At 37.6% G+C, this 12,617-nt stretch overlaps 1 protein-coding gene across 8 annotated transcripts in view; it reads left to right on the top strand.

Annotated features, from left to right (window-relative positions):
- The window catches only part of CDK14 (cyclin dependent kinase 14), a 581,124-nt gene that overhangs the window by 521,315 nt on the left and 47,192 nt on the right, over positions 1-12,617 (top strand). Inside the window, exon 15 of one of the 8 annotated variants that reach the window (XM_021935106.2) lies at positions 11,231-11,930. The exons of the other annotated variants lie outside the window; for them this stretch is intronic. The gene's annotated coding sequence lies outside the window, so the exon portion shown is untranslated. Of the gene's footprint in view, positions 1-11,230; positions 11,931-12,617 lie in introns of those variants that run through there. 8 annotated transcript variants of the gene reach the window in all.

Genomic DNA, 12,617 nt, shown 5'->3' on the forward strand with positions numbered 1-12,617 from the left:
TGCAGTAGATGCAATAGAATTCAACTGCAGCTTTAGACTGACGATTTTTAATAGATTCAGACAGCTTTCCCTTATTTATGTTGACACAAGGGAGAAGTGACACAGATAACAGAAATCATTGAGTTTGAGGATGCAGTGTTTGGGCTACGACTGTATCATCACAGTAATTTTTGATAGTCTCATAGTAAAAGTAGTTTGGTGCCTTAAAATATCAACAATTTTGGAGCAGGATTTCTAAAGTGTCCTAATGCCTGAAGCAAGTCTCCAAAAAGGGGTAATCCACTGGTAGATATTTGCAGGCTTGGAAAAATTGTTAAAAACAATGTGAAGAATCAAAGGTAAAACATGCACGAGAGAGATGATTAAAAAGAAAAACATAAGCAATTTCTAACATTTTGTTGCTACTATGAGACTTTTGAGTTATATCCTTAGAATTAGAGGTATTCAGGACCTAAGGGCAGAGAAAAGAGAAATAAGGGAGACTATTCCTTCCTAAAGGTTTGAACACTGAGATGGATCGCACTACTTTCCTTTCATTTTCACCTTTTTATTCTTACTCAACTAATTGCTGAAGCTTATGTGAGTTAAGCCATGAGTGTTTCAGGTATCAACTACTCTTAAAAACAAAAAGAACTGGTAGTCAGGGTTCCTAAGAAAAACACTAACTGGATAAGACAGAGGGAGGAATGACCTATTCTCTTCAGTGTTTTAAATTTTCCTATTGATGTTGGTAACCAATGTATGTGAAGACCTGTTCCGATTGAGCAATCTCACTGCGATCCATATAGTGCCTTATTTCTTTAGACATACCTTTTTTTTAGAGGGCTGAAATTTAAATTAATAAACCAGCCAGGGCTGCATGCCGACATGACTTGAAAGTTAACTGGAATTTATTGATCTGCAGCCTACAAGCTGTTCTATGCTGCACTGCACATAAGAAAGCCAGTCTTTAAAGTCGCCAAAAAATTTTAATTACCTCAAAAAAGACATTTTGCCTTTCTAGACAGTAACTGCTGTTTAACTGGAATCTTCTCCCCTCCACCCCTTCTCCCTCAAATTGGGTCATTAGTGACTAGTGTTGACAGCAATGATAGCTAATGTGACATTCACAATTCATGCTCAATTGTCTGTATTAATGGAGGAAATGGAAGAAATGGCTTGCCAGGCTGGCCACTCTTCAGCCCCTGTCCCTAAGGAAGTTCAGTGAGCAGGCATAACGGTCTTGATGATAATTTCAAAATACAGGGATGCAACTAGAAGCTGCTCATCTTCTTTATTAACTTGTTACGTATCTAGCCTCTCTGAATTTCCCAAACTCCTTAAGTCTATTTCAATTTGTCACTAGATGCTTTCCCTTGAAGAACCACCTGTTGGGTAACTCTAAGTCTTTCCTATCCTGTGTCCTAAACGAGCCCTTTAAACTTCAGAGGGATTAACCTGGCATTATTTTTCAGACAGTGAGTATGGTGATACCCCACTTTCGTCCTTTGCCATTCTACAAATTTTTCCAGTCATTCCTCTCAACTTGCATTTTTACATGCTGAACAACCCCCATTTTCTATCTTCTTCCATCTGCCTCCTTTTTTCTTTGGTTATACACATACCTATCAATGAAATCATTTCCCTCCACTTTTAAAGATAATATTTAGAATATTTTATTTCTCCAATTTTATGGGACTTTTCTAATCATGTATCTTGTAGGACATAGTCATCAAAGTCACACAAATTGGGTAGGTGTAGACAAGTCAGTTTGGTAAAAGGATAAGGAGCATCATTTGCTTCATCAGCATCATCTGATGATCACCTGTGTCATCACTTTCAGCATTCCAACAGCCCCACCTCCACCAGCACCTCTCTCTCTCTCTCTCTCACACACACACACACACACACACACTCCTTCCCATGGTTTTAGGTATTTTATCACTTGGAAGAGGCAGATGTGTCCTGCAAGATGTGCATTTTTTTCTTTTTTGAGTGTACTCTCTGTCTTACTCAGAGATAATTTTCAATATTAGAAAGAAAATCCAACTAATGCTGGCTACTAGTTACTTGTAACACTTCTCTGATGGAAAATGTTGGTTTGAGTCGTTATTTCCCCTTTAATCAAGTTTTCTTTTCCGGAGAAAACATTCTCCCCAGCCCATGTTAACTCTATTTTTCTAAACTATCTTTGATGAAGAACCTTGTCAAGGGCTTTTTCAAAGTTTAAATAAATTATATCCCCTGCTTATTTGCTGTCTGAGATAACTCAAAATGATTGGCAAGACATGCCCTCTCTCCATATAAACCATGTTGCCTTTCTCCTAACAGATTATGTTTGCATATATGACAATTATATTGCACTTTATTATAGATAATGTCTACTTGCTATATTTGAAGTACAGCTGTGAGTCCCAGGATTCAAACCAAACTCTTCCCCCCACTCCTTCCCAATTAAAGTCTGGATGGGCACATGAAAAATTCAGGATAATGACCAACTCTGAAATTGTTCAACCCTTTGGTATGATAATACTTGATAACTTTTATTCTTGTCTTTGTTTCTAATTATGTTTGACTTTAAAATTAGCATGTTTAACATTAAAATCATCATCAGGGAATCAGTCAAGTAGTAAAAAGAGACCTTGGGTTAAATGCTTATATATCTATCTACACACATACTTACATGTATACACACATATGCATATATAATCAGTAGCTATCTCTGGATTCTGAGTGTGTTTGAAGCCAGTTGTATCATCTGAAAAAAAATGGATTTTTAAAGGGAATTTGCAGGCCAGGTGTGGTGATTCACGCCTGTAATCTCAGCACTTGGAGAGGATAAGGCAGGAGGATCACTTGAACCCAGCAGTTCCACACCAGCTTGGGCAAGTGTAGAGAGACCCCGTCTCTACAAAAAAATTTTTAAAATTAGCCAGGTCCAGTGTGGTGGCATGTACCTGTGGTCCCAGCTGAGGCCAGGGAATCACTTGGGCTGTAGAGGTCAATGCTGCGGTGAACTATGATCATGCCACTGCACTCCAGCCTGGGCGATCAGCAAGACCCTCTCTCTAACAAAAAAAAAAAAAAAGGAATTTGCAAATAGATAATGATGTGCATATAACTACATTTTACCCACATAGGAATCTTCCATTTCCTCTAATGAGGCATGACGGTAGCTTCCTGGGTGGGTATGAAGTTTGTGAGGTAATAGTTAGCATTGGTGCCTTAGGGTAAAAAGCGGAGTGCCTCTCTAAGTACAGCCTGACTTAGATATTTAGGCTACAATGTCAGGTGAGCCATAATGTCCACTCCTAAGAACATTACATTCTTTTGGGAGAGATAGACAACAGTCAGTAAGTCTGGTCAGAGGAACAAAGACCATGGTCAGGCACACCTGGGAGTCCCTGGGGTCACCCAGGAACCCTGAGAGGGGTGTATAAATAGGTCACTGGTAGGATGTCTTCCTTTGCAGTATTATTTTTTTCATTTCCTTCATATTAGTACAAGTCAACAAGTGTTTATTCAGTTCTTGCTATTTACCAGGCACTATGGGAGATATACCTACTGCCTGTGAGGGGCTGCAGACCAACAGCAACAGTTATTGAAATTTTATATAAAAACATGAGATGCCATATGTGAAAACCTGTGATCAAGGAAACTGTGCCCTGGAGTGGAGACCTAATGACTTTAGAGTACTTTGGATGGACCAGTAGTCCTGGCTTACTGTTAATAACAACATTTATTTAACACCTTGACTTTTGCCGTAAAACAATTTTGCCCTGTTGAGAAAGGAATCATTGCAATATATAAGCAAAATGTCCACATCAAGATACTGAGTACAAAGCCCTTGAAGAAGGAAAGTAGTAATAGATATGAGATGTTATTTAGGTGGGAAGAAACATTGAACATGATTTTATTTCAGTATTTCAAAACATTTCTTCCCTCTTCTGAAACCATTTTCCGAACGTCATTCACTTTGAGAGCTTCAAAAAAAAAAAAAAAAAAAAAAAAAAGGCACCACTTTCAGCACGTTACAGCCTAATTCTTCATGCTCTTTCCTTTTTGACTTTCCTCCTTTTCCCTTCCTGCCACTTTACTTGAGTACCCCATCCTCCATGCAGGCACACACGGAATTCCAAGTGTGGAAGCAAATTGCTGATGGACTGCAAATGACATTCTAATAGTTTTTAGCAGTTCAAGCTCTCTCTCCGTTAACATGTAGCTAATGCATAAAATGTTAATACTCCTTAAAAAGAACATATGTTACAATCTTAGTGCCTTGTCAGACACACTCTAATCTGTTAGCAATTTTAGGCTGACAAAAGCTTGTTCTTGGCCCCATATCTGTCTCTACAGTTCTCTCCACTCTATATCCTGTGCAAGTTCAAAGCATGATGATGACATTAGATAGCACACATGTTGGTTTCATTAACTAGCTCTAAACTGTTTTATGTGAATGCACTAATTTCACTGTACAGAATTAACTAGGCCATATGGGTGTGTTCTGGTTGCCCTGATACATTCATTTTCTTCCACTGCACATTCCCCCTCTCTTTACTGACCCTGTGCATCCAAATCTGTAGTGGTGGGGGGAAATTGATTGACTCAGAAAGTAGGGGATTGCAATGTAGTGATTTCACGCTCAGTTGTTGGCTAACAAGGCACCATAGTTTTTATTTAGTGAGGCCTGGTGGCAGGAGATGAAGAATTGTGTAGGGCCCAGCTACCACGGTTACAGAGCAAGCAGCTTAAAGGGCTTCAGGGTTCCAAGTGTGAGGGGAATTGTCTCTTCTCAGCAGGTAAGGGATAGATCTAGGCAGAGTCTGTTGTGTTCAAGATGCTGACTGGCCTGGCCAATTCATAAATCCAAAAAATTACAACATCTTCTGGTCAGGAGGAAGTGGAAGGGACATTCAGTGGTGCCCGTAACCCTTTTAATGCCACAGTAGAATACCTCCTGCTTGCTGACTGTTTACAAGGGCACATTTCGTGTTTAAAACACGTCTTTAAAATGTAATTTTCATTTCCAAGTCTCCTTTTAAATTAAAATAGATTAACCAATTAATTATCTATTTAGTGAAAGCTAGTTAGTCAATCCATTTACATTTGCTGCTCTCATATATTTACATATGTTTCAGACAATTGTGATTTTTGTTTTTTCCAGATTGGTCTAAGAGGACTAGAAAGTCCCAAGGTTTATGTTCTTCTTATGTATGTGTGTGTTTCTACGTGTGTTCACACATGCCCAAACATATATGGGATCATACTAAATTTACACAACTTTTTAAACACTTAAACTTTATTTAATATATAATCATTTTTAATAAGAATTTGGCCTTTACTCCATCTGTGAAAAATAGTTGCTAAATCAACAACAGTTCTGAAGAGAAACATAAAGGATAGGATTTGTCCTATTAGGAAAACTGTTTTCAAGCATGTTAGAATTGCTGTTAATATTGTGAGTCCAAGTGAGCCCAAGAAGGACCTCTAGTTGATGAAGTTAGTCTTCTTCTAGTTTCTATATATAATTAAGGATAATACAATTTTATCTCTTTAAAGAATATTAGAATTTAAATTTTGATTCAGATTAGGCCTCTTAGCCTGAAAGATAGATCTGAATCGAAATGAATAATTAGGTATTACTATAATAAATATAAGATTCCTATTTCTTATTTACCTCGTTAATGCATAAAGTATTTTTATTGTGTTTATGCGAAGAACTCTCTGCTGAAGGACACAGATGTCATTATTAATATTTTCTATTTAATGCCTGCAGTGTCCTGAGGATTATATATCCCATGAAGCAGACATAATTTATTCTTAAAACTGGAGTTCCCTTGGTGGGAATACTCCCTGTGTTTTTGCTTTAGTGTTCAGCCTCTTGCTCTTACCCCCCTCATTCCCACACCCCAGTCTTTAGGCTTTCTCATAATTTGGGACTGAGAACTCAAAGTCCCAGTTTCAAAGTGAGTCTGATTTGCTAACAGGTACGAGTCCAGTGGGAGCATCCTCATCACAGAATCCACTCATTTCAGATCATATCCCTGATACAGAATAGACCTATTAAAAGTGGCTTGTTGCTGTTCAAATCCAGACAACTATGAATTTAATCATGCTCTCATTCGTGCAAAACGTAATTTCACCTGTTAAAAACTTGAGCAAATGTAGTTAGCCTATAAAGTCGGGGGCCGGACCTGAGTTTCTCTAACTCCGGAGTTACGGAGTTTCATTTAAAACCATACCTCTTTTATTTCCTGACTTTTGTTTCTCTGGTTGATTTCTTAACAATGCTATTTTAAATAATATTTGCCATACTTTTACAACAATCTAAATAGAAGCTGATTTGGAATGACATCCCTCTTGGCGGTCCACGTTTAGTTCTAAAAGGTCACTTGTGTTCATTATGTCACCGATGCAGAAAAGAAAACATGCTTCCCTTTTCTCCGCATCTTCTGCCTTTGATCCATACTCATACCCAGATGGGTGACAGAATTTACTGGTAGCTAAATACCTACATTTCATGGTTACTAAGATGGAGAAAGGAGTCTCAGTTTTGCCCACCTATGATGTAATGTTATAGCCCATCAAGCCCAAAACAGAAAAGTGAGGTAGTCTAGAGCAATGGAAATTAAGGCCAGCATGAGATGGAACAGTCCTCACAGTATGCAGACTCAGTTGGAGTTATACCCATGCATTATGTAAAACCGAACTTGTGTGTTTGGGATTATGGTGTTCTTAAATACTACCAATGGGCTTGGTTGGCTTTATAAACCAGTCATACTTTCCTCATGTGGTTACAACTTCTCCAAAGCCTCATAGAAAAATTATAGCTCCCCACATAGACCGCTTATTCATAGTGTTGTGTCTTGTGAATCGTGGTATGATCTTTTGGTCTCCATAGATACATAGCAACTTAAGAGTAATTTAGAATATAGTGGGGAAACATACCAACTAGAATTACTACTTGGGGATCACAATCAAAGTTCTGTTTTCTCTCCTTCACTTATTTCATTACTAAACCATATATTGTAATATCAGAGATTACTATAATGGGTAAGAATTTCATTATATTACATTTTCAGGTTTACTTCTATGCATCTCTTAGCTATCTGGCAAAGCTAAGTAGATATAGAACATATTCTTTAGCTTTAATATTTATCTAATTAGTTTCATTCATTGAATTATTTCTGGTGCTCATGTTGTGTTGCATTCATAAGTCATGTGAAAGTTGCTTCCAGAATTTTCTTCAAACAACTTGTACTTATTTTACATAAAGATTCACCTATTTCTTGTCACCTGTAATCGGTTCAGTAAATCTTTATTGACTACTATGTGCTATGTGCTGGGGCTATAAAGCTTAGAAATAATTAGATATTATCACAGTGCTTAAGGAACTGACAGATGAGCAAGAGAGACATACTTGTCAAGTTGATATAGGTGGGAAGTGCTGTAGCCCAAGTGTGAAAAAATGTGATGTAGGAGACAGAGAAGAGCAACTAATGTTAGCACGTAAGCATTAAAACTCAAGCGCATGAATGTGGGAAGCACCATTAACCCCATCTTCCTGATTTTCGTGGGGTAAGAATGATCTTCTATAATGACTGTATGCCCACAGGTTGAGTACCATTTTCCATGTATGTCAAGAACAGGAAGAAGCCCCAAATAGTTTATATTATAAATAACTCAAAGCTATGCTGTGAAGAATTCAAGGGAGGGATTGATACATCTGATACAGTGAGGGGTTAGGGATGGAGTGGAGCTGTGGCCAGCTGTAGGGCTGGTGGGAATGGATCAGGGCAACATAGTTAGGAGACTGGTGTGGCAGGGGTCACAGATTCTCTTGGAAAGATGCAGACATTCATTGAAAAACTAACAAGAAGCCCTAGACTCAGGAACTTGAATTCCAGGCAGAGAAACTTTCAACTTGATGCAGCAGACAGTAAGTATTTGTAATAACAGATGCTGGTGAGGTTATGGAGAAAAAGGAATGCCTATACAATGTTGGTGGGAGTGTAAATTAGTTCAAACATTGTAAATGACAGTGTGGTGATTCCTCAAGGAGCTAAAAGCAGAACTGTCATTTGACCCAGCAATCCCATTATGCTCAAAGGAATATAAATCATTCTCTTATAAAGACATATGCACGCATATGTTCACTGCAGCATTGTTCACATTAGCAAAAACATGGAATCAACCTAAATACCCGCCAGATAGACTAAATAAAGAAAATATGGCACATATACACCATGGAATACCATGCAACCATAAAGAAGAATGAGATCATGTCCTTTGCAGGGACATGGATGGAGGTGGAGGCCATTTTCTCTGGCAGACTAATGCAGGAACAGAAAATCAAATACTGGATGTTCTCACTTACAAGTGGGAAGTAAATGATGAGAACACATGGACACATAGAGGGAAACAACACATACTGGGGCCTATCAGAGGATGGAAGATGGGATGAGGGGGAGGATCAGGAAAAATAACTAATGGGTACTAGGCTTACTACCTGGGTAATGAAATAATCTGTACAAAAAAACCCCATGACACGAGCTTACCTATGTGACAAACCTGCACATGTACCCCTGAACTTAAAAGTTTTAAAGAAAGAAAATTAATTTGACAAGAAAACAAAAAGGTATTTATAGTTGTGTCTCTGAGCAGGGAAATTACGCTATGGAAGTAGTGGGATTTGAATAACATTTACTATTGGGAGGGAGTTCTGACTGCAGTGTGTAAATATGTTCATTGTAAAATTTTGCAAAAGCATGAAAATAAATCTCTTAAAGTCACCAAACCTCAGAAACAATTTTGATTAACGTTTTTCCATCTTAACATTTTAATATATTTCTAGGTGTTAGGAGTTTTATTATTTGTCTTTGCTTTTTTTTTTTTTTTTCTAACAGAATTGGGGTTATACTTAACTTTTATAATCTCCTTTTTTTTTCCACTTAGTAAATCTTGAATATTTCCCCATGTCATCAAATCCTCTTCTGCTTGGTATATTTTCCTTAATATGAAGGTGCCACAGTTATGTTTAGCCAACCATTGAACATTAAAGTTGTTTCCAAGTTCTAACTATATGATTCATGTTGCCGTGAAGATCTCTGTATATAAATTTTTCCATACATTGCTAATTATATCCTTAAGATACAGTTTCAGAAATTTTAAGTCAAAATAAATTTCAAGTCAACAGATATGGATAATTAAGGTTGCTGGTACATATTGCCACCTTTAAAACACTATTTTAGAAAAATTAAGTGGATATAGTATGTAGCACATCTTGGAAGAGAAATTCTGTGAGAAGCAATTCAATCTCAGATGGCTAGGTTCAAATTCTGGCTCCTCTTACTGTGTCACCTCGGTCAAATAACTTAATCTTTGTGCCTTGGTTTATTCCTGTGTAATGAGATAATTCATTTGAAGCAATTAGAGCACTGCTTGGCACATTCTAGCTGACATTATTGAGTTGTTGTTAGTATTATTATGGCAGTAACTTATCTTTGAAATGATGAGAGCCTAGGTCAAATTAATGAGAAGAAAGATACAGACAGAAATCTTTGACAAATCAGTCATACTTGGTGACTAATTGGCTATATTGGCCAAAGAAAAGAGAGAAGTGAAAAAATGAGCCCAACTTTTTAAGCCTAGGGAAGTGGATATTTCAGTGATGGAAGTGGCCTCTGGCTTAGGGCATCCTGAAGTGGACACAGTAGGAGATGGACACAGGCTAGTAACTATAGATTTCAGGGTAAAGAACGAGGAAGGGCATGTTGATTTGGGAATGATCAGAAGTGAACTATTGACATGGAAGTGGGTGGACTCCCAGGAATAGTGAGGATTGAGAGAACACGGCTTAGGATCCTAGACTGCTGGAGGAAAGTAGAGAGAAGGAACAGCAGGAAGGAAGACCAGCTAGCCAAGGATACTGAGAAGATGCCATTGCAGTGGTGAACAGAGAATCATAGTTGTGGGAACCATACAAAGGTAAATGTCACAAAGGAGAGGGTAGTCAGCAATGCCAAATAGCAAAATGTTCAACGGTGATGGGGAAGTAAAAACAGTTACTAATTCTAGTTAATAAATTACAGGTAAGAGGGTCTGCATTTTCTTTGTGTATCTCATGATGGTTCTTTTGTTCATTTTTTTCCTAGCTTCTCAAAACTTTCTTTGTGAATTTTAGTCACTGTGTTTTATTGGTTGTTTTCAAATATAACTTAGAATTCTTTTTATTCCGTTAGCCACATTTTAAGAAAACTTGTGAAGCAATTACTTCTCCAACTCACGGTGTAACAGATCTTTGTTTCTTATTCACTATCATCTTTGACACAGTTGCCTAAGCATTTGGTTCATGTAACCATTAAAAACACATGAACAAAAATGCTAGAAAATAAACAAGATTGCAATGTTTTATGCAATAATAACTTGCAAAGTCTCCCCTTTGAAACTGAAGCCATTTTTGTGTCATTGAAGTGTAGTAGAATAACCCATAAGCAAGATTTCTGTTGAGTTTATATACTAAAACAGATGAAATCATTTCAAACAAAATGTTAAAAGCATTTACTTCCCAGCTCAGACTAAGCTTGATCCAAAAAACATTTATCATTTGTCCAAAATTTAAAAACAAAATAAAACTAAATTTTGACCCCTAATTCACTTCCTGGGTAAACCTGGAAAGACATTTTGAGATATAAAAACTCTTATCACTAAATCATTTTTAATTTCATTCCACTTTGTACCAGTTGATTTCCCGTAATCAGTTCACTGATTGTACATTTTAAGACCTAGCTTGTTGGCATTCATTTATCACCTTCTAACTTTCTAAGTAACTTTTGCTGGAATAGGCCGCCAGACCTGTCATTAACTAGTTGCCCACTACTGGTGTTACCCATCACCTTTAAAGTACGATTTGTTGTTTGTTTTTTAATTTAATTTGAAATATAATTTCCCTATAGTCCTGGTCAACCTGACTTTGAATTAAATCATTCTAACATTGATTTTTCCCCAAAATATGTGGTTGGGTAATTTAAATCTCTTCATTAAATTTGGCTTAAACTGTTCTTTCTCCTGTTTTCTATTACTTCTTGGGTGCCCAGCACAGCAATGAGCCCCAATGGATTCTTTAGAATGGCTATTTGACAACGATTTAAGGAGGCAGTGAGGAGATCCTTTTTGGGTTTTTTTGTTTTGTTTTGTGTTTTTTGGGGGTTTTTTTGTTTTTTTTTTACTTCTAGTTCTCTTTTGCCTACAGCTGCTCTCAATATGGCTCGCCATGACTGAAAGGAAATGAATAAAGATGAGTTATCGGAACTGAAAATCAGCCAGAGCAGAAGCAATTCGTACTCCCCAACCCATCCCCAAATCCAGTGGGGAAAAGGAAGTCGTTGCCATTGTTTATTTATTCATATATTTTTAATGGTGGGAGGATTATTTTTTAAATCTTGTACCTTTACGTGGTGGTCATTTGGAGCATTTATGAAAAGCCATATGGTTTCAAATGAGATTCCCATCACATTCTCTGCATTTGAAACCATTTTATGCTGAGCCTCTTGGCAGGGTCCACACTTGGAGCATGAGCAGCCCATAAAACACTGTAGACAAAACTGAAGAACATGCAAATAGCATTTAAGGAAATGTTGGGGGTTTGGAATGCCATTTTTGGATGGGCCTTCATTTGGATGATACAACTATATTTTAAGCAGCTATCATTTCCATATTTTGTGCATTACATGTCTCTAGGAATTAAATTCCATCCTTGTGACTTAGGTATCTTAAGTGCTCAAAGAGATTTCAAACAGGGAAACATGTGGAAAAAGAGTTTGGAACTTGGGTCAGAATTAGGATGCAAAATAAAGTTCATCAGAGAGGTTGCTGAATCACACGTTTCATATTTTCTCTTTCTCTGTGAAAAGAAAGAATGTGTGTGTGAAAAGCAATTTCTTGCTAAAATTATCTCATGTCTCCTTAGATTTCAGAATATGAGCACCTAAACTCTGGCCACAATCAGCTTATCCATGAAGAGCAAGAGGCTCACTGTGGCTTGATCCTCAAAGGCCCCATAGTGTTTCTAGTCATACTTCAGATTCATGGAGACCTGGGTTCAAATCCCAGCAACATCACTTCTTGCTAACTGTGTGTCTATGGACAAGTGACTGAATCTCTCCAGGGCTCATTTTCTTCATTTACAAGTATGGATGATACTGCTAGTCTTACAAAGCTGATGCTGTGAATTAGAGAGGACAGATGCGAAATGCCTCCTATTACCTGAGAGCCACTGGGTCATTGTAGCATGGCCATTAGGAGTTTCAGTTCCAGAGTTAACTGTCCTGGTTTGAAAGCTTCTCTGACATTTATTAACTTTGTGGCCTTGGGAAAGAAGCCTCCATTCCTCATCTAGAGAGTGATGGCAGTCATACTCACATCCCACAGATGTATGATGAGAAGTGACTGTAATGACACATGTAAAGCTCTTAGACTAGCTCCTGCATGGCACATGGAAAGTTCTCCAAACTCTCATTTGCTGACCTTGCAGGATGGTTGGGCAAATGGGCATTAGTATCTGTAATTCCTAGCATATCATGAATAAGCAGTATGTGGGAGCTGCTGTTCCTGTCATCCAGTGCAGAGTCCTACTTTAC

Source organism: Papio anubis, chromosome 4, assembly GCF_008728515.1.
Source record: "Papio anubis isolate 15944 chromosome 4, Panubis1.0, whole genome shotgun sequence".
Taxonomy (NCBI): Eukaryota; Metazoa; Chordata; class Mammalia; order Primates; family Cercopithecidae; genus Papio; species Papio anubis.